Consider the following 9,877-nt stretch of genomic DNA (forward strand, 5'->3'; position numbering starts at 1 on the left):
TGTTTATGAAAAGCATTTAGGGGCTTTAAAAAAACACATAAGGTTGTTATTATTATTATTTATTATTTTAGTTAATTATTACATCATTTTCAATTAATTTTAATTACTAGTTAATATTTGTTATTATTTATTATATATTAACATATTAATATTAATATATTAATACTCTTATACATTATTAATATTTAACATACTAAAAGAGTGGTTGCCTAGTCTCATATTACTTGAGATGTTTATAAAAAGCATTAGGGTTTTTTTTTTTTAAATGTAAGGTTATTATTACTCACTTATCTGAAGAAATAGTTCTTCTCTTTTGATTAAACAAATGTAAAAGAAACCCACATATCTTTTCTTATGAGATGCTTGTAAAACATAGTGAGAATATCAGCGGCCTTCTCTCAGTTTATGTAACCAACAGCATCCTCATCCCTTAGGGATCAGATAGGATTCTAAATTGTTGAACCTATGGATTATTATTCCCCATATGTTCTCATGCCTTGTATAAGTCCTAGTGAGAACTTCTTGCAAGTGGGAGGCAGAGCAGTTTTTGAATTACAGGAGGATTTGCACAGCTGAGGCATCACATTAGGTACTCTGGACGCCATTTGGAAAAAGTGATCAGACTGCTCATTGTGGCTTGGGTCTGCTTAATGAAACTGTTAAAGACTTTTTCAGTTAATCTTTAATCTTTTGGCCTCTATTGCAGTTTCCTACCTGTTGAAGAGGCTACTCCCTTCAAACAGTGCATGCATGAACTCTTAAATAGGCTTGAATTCATGGGACAGGCTCAGAGTCCATGGACATAACTTGACGACTGAAGTCCTCAGTTCCTAGAACCCTAAGGTGATATCTTAGGGATCAAAGAAAAAAGCTAAGTGCTTCTAAAGAAGATTTCTGCCTTGCCAGTAAATTTTTCCCCCAGTATTTTCATTTTTTAAAATTTGTTTTCTATCTGTGGAAGGAGGCACAGAGTTGTGAGCCCATTCACAAATAGAGACTCACATTAACACCAAAGAAACAAAAAACATGGAAAGCAGTGAAAGACCTTAATAGTGAACTATTGCATGTATGTGTGTGTGTGCTGCAAACTATTACTTACATATAAAATAATTATCATTATTTTTTTGTAGCATGGTTGTAATTTTTGTCGCATTATAAATATCACAGGTTCATTTTTTTCTACTACCACAGCAGTTTCTGAAGATGTGTAAACCCATAGTGTTATTACTCTCTAATCTAGTTGAGGTGATGAAATAGTGCCAAAACTCTCATTGCAATTTCATTAGCATATTCATGAGTCGCACTTTTGCAGTGTTGCAGAAACAACACAAATTGGTTTGTGGATTGTGAACTCCCCCTTCTTCTCCTCTCCAGAAGCACAGACTGTAGATTAGCAAATCAAGTTGGCCCACAAACTTTTGAGCACTAAATTGCATAAGTTTCTGGTCTGCCTTTTATTTCCATATTTTATGATTCTTTTTTTTATCTAATGTCATGTGAATGGACATACCGTTCAATATAAGAGTAAGAATGGGGTTTGAATGGCTTGGAGAAATGGAAGCTCTGGAAAAGTCAGACTAAATTGTCCTACTAGAAGAGAACATTTCTTTTTTTTTTTTTTTTTTTTTTGAGACGGAGTCTTGCTCTGTTGCCCAGGCTGGAGTACAGTGGCCGGATCTCAGCTCACTGCAAGCTCCGCCTCCCGGGTTCAGGCCATTCTCCTGCCTCAGCCTCCTGAGTAGCTGGGACTACAGGCGCCTGTCGCCTCACCCGGCTAGTTTTTTGTATTTTTTAGTAGAGACGGGGTTTCACCGTTTTAGCCAGGATGGTCTCGATCTCCTGACCTCGTGATCCGCCCGTCTCGGCCTCCCAAAGTGCTGGGATTACAGGCTTGAGCCACCGCGCCCGGCCAAGAGAACATTTCTTTTGTGTTGCTGTAGTTTCTTTTCCTTTTTTGAATGGAAGGTTAAGAGGGCATGTGTAGTTTGGCTGAAACTGGCTAGCAGTTTCCTAAGCCAGGTTCCTTTCCTCTTTGGCACGTAGCTAGATCACATTTTCCAGACTCCTTTGCCTTTAGATTTATACTACTATAGTACTGAGTTCAAGCCAACAGGGTGTGGACAGAAGTGGATAGCACAGTATCACTTTAGAAGGCCTAGGACCTGACCCGTGAACTATTTGTGATGTGCCACTCCTCCCCTTGCTCCATCTGCTGGCTGGATGTTGACTCTCAGGGTAACTTCGGCAGTCCGCTGTCGAAGACTGCAGAGCCTTCATCAACCTGGGTCCCTGAATGACTGTGTGGGGGTTCCTGTTCTTCATTCCTCCCTGAACTTTAAATGAGAAATAAGCATCCTTTGTGATAATGCACTGAGGCTTCAGATTTTATCTGGGAAAGTAGCTGGCATTGTCTTAATTAATTAAATCGTATCTCCATTATCCAGATTTTGTGCTGTTTAAAAAACGTGATATTTATTATTTAAAGTTTTATTTGACATGAAAAATGGAACTCTGAGGATCAAACATATGGTTATTTCTGTTGTTTGCTATATTCTTTTTCTTTAGCCCTGTGTTTTTTATTTTTTTTGAGATGGAGTTTCGCTCTTGTTGCCCAGGCTGGAGTGCAATGGCTCGATCTCAGCTCACCACAACCTCTGCCTCCCAGGTTCAAGCGATTCTCCTGCCTCAGCCTCCCGAGTAGTTGGGATTACAGGTATGCACCACCACGCCTGGCTAATTTTTAAACATATTTTTAGTAGAGATAGAGTTTCTCCATGCTGGTCAGGCTGGTCTCGAACTCCTGACTTCAGGTGATTCGTCCACCTTGGCCTCCCAAAGTGCTGGGATTACAGGCGTGAGCCACTGCGCCCGGCTCCTTAGCTCTGTCTTTTAACATCTTTTTGCTCCATTTTTACTAATTACATGCCCTAAAGGGACATTATGTAATTAAAGAAACCCATGTCTTTAATTCCTCACCATAAATTAAGCATTCAGGGAAATGACTTTGGATATGTCCAACCGGTAGTACTAGATAGAACACTAGAGCCCATCTTTTAGTTAACCAAAACAAAAAACTAGAAAAGTCAGCTTCACTTACCACCCAACATATTTTTAGAAGTTAAACACTGGGAATATTGATAATTTTTAAAGCTTATGCAGCACTTTTGGTTTTTCAAAGTATGCATGGTCAAATGCATGTTTGCTCAGTGCTTTGAAAAATTTACATATATTTTTGTAAAGAAGAAACATGTATTTTTAAATGAAAAATCTGTTATCATAGTGACAAAAATAAAATCACACACAGCTAACACACTGAAAGATCTATCTTACTCCTAACCTTAGTAGGCAGTTAAGGAAAGTTACTCAAGGTGACTGACTCTGCTTAGCTGGTATTGCTTTTGATTTATGTGTTATATTGCTGTGGTATTTTCAAAAAGTGTGAAGCCATCAAACTTTGTGTGGGTAGTTAAAGATGGGATACCCAGGCAAATAAGAAAATTATTATTGAAAGTACAAGAGTAGATAGTCAGTGTAAGGGTTGGTATTGAAGCACATAAAACAGCCAATTCTGGCCTATTTCTAGCTTATTTGAGAGGCTTACCATGTAGAAATCAAAATGAAGTTTAAATATGTTATAAAATTTCTTCGGTACCCCACACATGAATCCATTATATTTAGAGTTCAGAGCTGTTTTGAACAGACGACAGGCAATGTATGAAGTAGCCCATGTTTATATACATTTGAATTATAAATAAGTTTAATTTAATTTATCCATAGAAAGATTGCCATAGACACGCATTGTTCACATGATATAATGCAACATAACTGATTTAATTAGAGTCTGTTTTCTGGGCTTGCAATCTCTTTATATTGGAGGGATTGCTTTTTCCATGGTAGAAAACTATCAATAGGTAACACAATTTAAGAGACAGCTGCAGAATACATTCTCTTTGCTTTTTTTCAGGCTTCAATCCATTGCTCAATTTAAGTATGGAAATACTGCTTGTCAAAGACTTCTTGACACATGAATTTTACAACAAAATGTCAGCACACTTACTGCTTGGATTTCTAACTCATTTATTGTACAATAGACAGCTAATCCAATCTACTGCTGCAAACATGCTTTGCGCAGTTATGCTGGGGTACAGCACAGTAGTTTTCTTTAAATTGAAGGGTTTTCTGAGTTTTTATTTTCCTTCCTTGGGCACAAAAAAGTAGACAAGATCTATCCTACTTGATAAAAATAACAGTGTTGAGACCATAGTGTGGAAGAGTAAGGTTTGCAGAGCTGAGAAGTTTTTGTTGCCCCTGGGACCAGCAAAACAGTGCCTTCTGAACCTTAAGGGAAGAATCTAGGGAAGCATGGTGTGTGAACTCAGGATGATTAATAAGGAAATATCTGCTAAACTCTTGGAGAAAGATGCTTTAAAGGGGAAGAAATTATTTAACTTTACTCTGTTGCATTATTTGTGAGCCAAATTAAAATGGAGGAGAAAGATGTATTTAGAATTTACATTTTAGGAAGATGAAAAACAGAGTGAAAGGAACACTTTTCCCTCTTATTATTATTTTTAATTGTAAGGAGAGTATATTTATTGTGACAGACTTATTCTCACTCCCCAGGGATAACCACTGGGAACTGGCTAGTGTCTATAGCCTGCCAGACCTTCCTCTTGCATGTTTAAACACATCAATTAAAAAAAAATAAAGGACCATCTTGGACACGTGTTCTATTACCAGCTTTAAAAAATTTCACCAATGTATTATGACTTTCTTTGTTGCTACAATATAGTGTATGAGGCAGGCAGAATTCTAAGAATGACCCCAGTGATACTTGTTCTTGTATAATTCCCTTCCCTTTAAGCGTGGGTGGAACCTCTGCACAGGATGAGAGATCATTCCCTTGGTTGTATATCAAAAGGAAGATTATCCACTTGTTCTTTAAACATAGAGAGTTTTTCTCTCACTGATGAGCAGAAGAAGTCAGAGAGATTGGAAGCATGAGGGGGATTTGATATGAGGGAAATTCTGCTGCCCCTCTATTACGAACTGCTTATAGAGGGAGCCCCATCCGAAGGGATATGGGTAGCCTATAGGAGTTGAGAGCAGTATGGTTGATAACCAGTAAGGACGTGGGAGCATGAGTTCTACACTCAGTCATAATGAACTAAAATATGCCAACAACTTGAACTTGGAAGGAACTTCCAGAGGAAAATACAGCCCAGCCAATACCTTCCTTTCATTCTGGGAGACTTCAAATACTGTGCCAGACTTCACACCTACAATGGTGTTGTTTTGAGTCACTATGTTTGTGGTAATTTTGTTGCACAGCAATAGAACACTAATGCAGTACAGGTGACAATTCTCTTCAGATTCTTCATCTACACTAATTTCAAGAAGATAAAAGGCCTAACGAAATGAACTTCAGAATTACAGAACTGTGGTATTCACATGTTCATTCAACAATATTTATTGAGTACTACAATGTGTCAATCATTGGTTTAAGTGCTGAGAATATATTTGCAAATACAGCAGTCAAAAATGTAGGCAGCCAAATCTCTTTAAAGGGGAATAAGGGAATTGTTAAGTGCAATAATAACCCATGTATGTTTAACACTTTACTTATTACAAAATATTTTTGCCTACATGTTCTTATTCTCTTTCCCAGTAACATTTTCACTGTGAGGCAAATATTAATTATTCTCTTTTTACAAGCATGCAAAACAATACCTCTATCCTAGAGATAAGGGACTCCACAAACTCACCCAGCTATGAATGGAAAAGCTGGGACTCTTCTCTTTATGTTATACCACTTAGCCCTAGACAGCAGTATTTTAAGGAGTGTTTGTTGTGTGCCTGGCATTTTGTGGACTTTACATGGATTATATGATTTAATCTGCATGACCAGTTTGTAAGGTTGATACTACATTTATCCTTATTGTGTAGACGATGAATCTGAGAGTTATCAAAGCTAAACAACTTTTCTATGCCAAAACCAAGCTCCAAACCCTGGTAGCCTGACTCCAGGATCCATATTCTTCGTCACTAAGCTAACTGCCTTCTCAAACCAATGCTGCTATGCTGGCCTTCCAGTACATACACCTTTATGCTCTGCTGCATGTCCCTTTAGGGCTATGTATGTCCTTATAACATTAAGTTGCATTTTTGCTAATATTTCCTGTTTTCCTATATATGCTATTTTTTTCCACTAATGAAATGTAGAGTCATAGGTAAACAGAAAATTATAGTTTACATTCTTTATTGTTTTCATTGAGAATATGGTAACATAAAGAACACAATAATAGGGCCAAACATAGTCTACTCATTAGACTTTCATCTTTAACAATGCCACCAAGAAAGTTTCAAAGGGTAGAATTATGTACGCCTCCAGTGCAACTCTCTGTTGTCTTAGCGGCTTAGTTTGAATGGTTGTCCATGTATACACATTTCTCTGAGAGAGATTATATACCCTGAAGAGAAGGTCCATATTTTAAACATTTCTCTCATATCTAGTACTGTTCTGGATACAATAGCAGGTACATTTCATTAAATTAATATTGTATTGAAATTACCAATTCTACACACATTTTTTCCCTCAGCCTGTTTTATTTTTTGAAAGTAAGAATTTCCACCTTAGCTTTTTTCCTTCTTTTGCTCTATTAAAAGCTCTTTGCAACTTCAATTGGTTCTCTGGTGTTCTGGGTGTGATTAATGAGTCCATGTTCAAGCTGTCCATTCCATTTAAAATGATAATAACTTTGATTGTATCCCCTTCACCCTTTGTCACTAAAACAAAACAGTCTCACTTAAAAAAGTTAACCTCAAAGACTACAACGTCAACCATCCCGTTCGCTATTATTGAACTAATCTGCCTCTAGGACTCTTTCTTTGTGTTGTGGGGATAAGAATTTTGTGCATAATTTATTATTTGGTATAAAAGTAACACCCTGCTTCCTAATTTTATTTTCCATGCCCCTTGGGTTGATGTTTAATATTTTTCTACTCTTGATTGAAGCAACACCCTGAGAAAGGCTCACAGTGACTTGTAGATACATCTCCTGGGCAGTGACTCTCTGCTTTTTATTTTTTATTTTTTTTCTAAACAGAGTTTCACTCTTGTTGCCCAGGCTGGAGTGCAATGGAGTGATCTTGGCTCACTGCAACCTCTGCCTCCAGGGTTCAAGTGATTCTCCTGCCTCAGCCTCCTGAGTAGCTGGGATTACAGGCATGCACCACCACACTTGGCTAAGTTTGTATTTTTAGTAGAGGCAGGGTTTCTCCATATTGGTCAGGCTGGTCTCGAACCCTCGACCTCAGGTGATCCACCTGCCCAGCCTCCCAAAGTGCTGGAATTACAGGCATGAGACATCATGCCTGGCCCTCTGCTTTCTGATGAACTAACCATTTTATCATTATGAAATGATCTTTCGTATCTCTATTGATACTTTTTGTTTTGAAGTCTACTTTAGCTGATATTGATATTCCAGGCTCTTTATACTTGCATGGTATATATATTTTCTTTTCTTCCTTTTTTTTTTTTGTCAGAGTCTTGTTTTGTTGCCTAGGCTGGAGTACAGTGGCACAATCTCGGCTCACTGCAACTTCCACCTCCTAAGTTTAAGGAGTTTTCCTGCCTTAGTCTCCTGAGTAGCTGGGATTACAGGCATGTGTCACCACACCTGGCTATTTTTTGTATTTTTAGTAAAGATGGGATTTCATCATGTTGGCCAGGCTGGTTTCGAACTCCTGACCTCAAGTGATCTGCCTGCCTTGGCCTCCCAAAGTGTTAGGATTACAGGCATGAGCCACTGCGCTCAGTTTATTTTCTATCCCTTTGCTTTCAATCTTATCTATGTCTTTGTATTTAAGTTTCTTGTAGATAGCATATAGTTAGACCTTGCTTTTTGAAGATCCATTCTGAAAATATTTGCTTTTTAACTGGAATGTTTAGTGCATTAACTTTAATGTCACTATTGATATGACTGGATTTACACTTACCATTTTATGTGACTTCTTTTTATCCTCATTTAAACAAATACTTTCTTATTTTTTTCTTACTTCAACTCTATGCCACAGAATATCCTCTTTGTGTGTGTGTGTTTCTCCATTCCATGTTTTCTGTCTTCTTTTTGAACAAAAAATAATTAAAATACTTTTTAGAGTTTTATTTAAATTTACCTATTGGCTTATTAACTATACATCTTTTCATTATTTTTTAGTAGGTTTTCTAGGGATTTTATGATACATCCTTATCCTTTCAGTCCAGTTAGAATTGTTACTGTACTAGTTCTTATAAAACATAAAAGGTTTTTAGCAGTAGAGGTCCAAATACTCCTTCATTTTCATATTACAGTTGTATTATGTCTTATATATCACATTATAAAACCCATAATACAGTATTATAATTTTTGCTTTAAACCATCATATGTATTAAAAAATATAAAGAGAAAAAATATGTCTCAGTGTGGTTTTCTTTGTATATATATATATATATTTTCACCCCATTCTTTCTCTTATCTCTTTCTGAGATTCCAGATACATAGGCAATAAACTTATTGCATACTACAGACCCCTGTAACTATGTTAAAGCTTTTTCAATCTTTGTTCTCTCTGCAATTCAGATTGTATGATTTCTATTTATTTATCTTTAAGTATGATGATTCTTCTATTATCTACATTGTACTATTAATATGCACCAATGAATTTCTTATTTCAAATATTGTATTTTCCAATGACAGAATTTCCATGTGTTTTTTATAGTTGCTGTTTCTTTGCTGAGATATTCTGTTTTAATTCAGTGTGAACATATTTTCCTTTACATCTTTGTGCATACTTATAAAACTGCTTTAAAACCTCTGCTAATTCCAACATCTGGGAAACTATGATTAGTTTTCTCTAATTGCACTTTCTCTTAAGAATTCATCATTTTTTTTTTGTATGCTGAGTAATTTTAGGCTGTATTCTTTTTTTTTTTTTTTTTTTTTTTTTTTTTGAGACTGAGTCTCGCTCTGTCGCCCAGGCTGGAGTGCAGTGGCCGGATCTCAGCTCACTGCAAGCTCTGCCTCCTGGGTTTATGCCATTCTCCTGCCTCAGCCTCCCGAGTAGCTGGGAGTACAGGCGCTCGCCACCTTGCCTGGCTAGTTTTTTGTATTTTTTAGTAGAGACGGGGTTTCACCGTGTTTGCCAGGATTGTCTCCATCTCCTGACCTCGTGATCCGCCCGTCTCGGCCTCCCAAAGTGCTGGGATTATAGGCTTGAGCCACCGCACCCGGCTAGGCTGTATTCTAAACATTGTAAATAATGTGTTGTAGAAACTCTGGATTTTGTTGTACTCTTCCAGAAAGTATTTAGTTTTTTTCAGGCATTTTACTTGGCTGAACTTAGACTTCTATTTGTGTTTTCCCTCTGGTGGATGGCAGCTTAGTTTTCATTAAATTTTCCTAGTCTTCACTGGGCTGTTGGGATCTGTCTAAGACATGCATGGCTCAGGTGTTAGTCAGAGTTTTGGCAATGTTTATACCAGAATTTGAATTCTGGGGTTCCCATTATTACCTCTAATATCTCTGGGATTTCTGCCATCAATTTCCAGTAGCTGTTGATTATTATAATTTACATAGTCTGCTTCCTCAGGCCAGTATGACTGGGGGTTTTTCATTAGAGTTTTGAAAGTTCTGTTTAGTGAAGACTGGGCTGTCCCTCAAGCTAAAAACAATAAAAAATAGTAGTACAGAAGCAGAAAATCAAATATTGCATGTTCTCACTTATAGGTGGAAGCTAAACAAATGGTACATGTGGAGTTAAAGATGGAGAAAATAGACTCTGGGGACTCCAAAGTGGGAGTGGGAGAGGAGTAAGGGGTGAAAAAACTACCTACTAG

This window comes from Macaca fascicularis, chromosome 5, assembly GCF_037993035.2.
Source record: "Macaca fascicularis isolate 582-1 chromosome 5, T2T-MFA8v1.1".
NCBI lineage: Eukaryota > Metazoa > Chordata > Mammalia > Primates > Cercopithecidae > Macaca > Macaca fascicularis.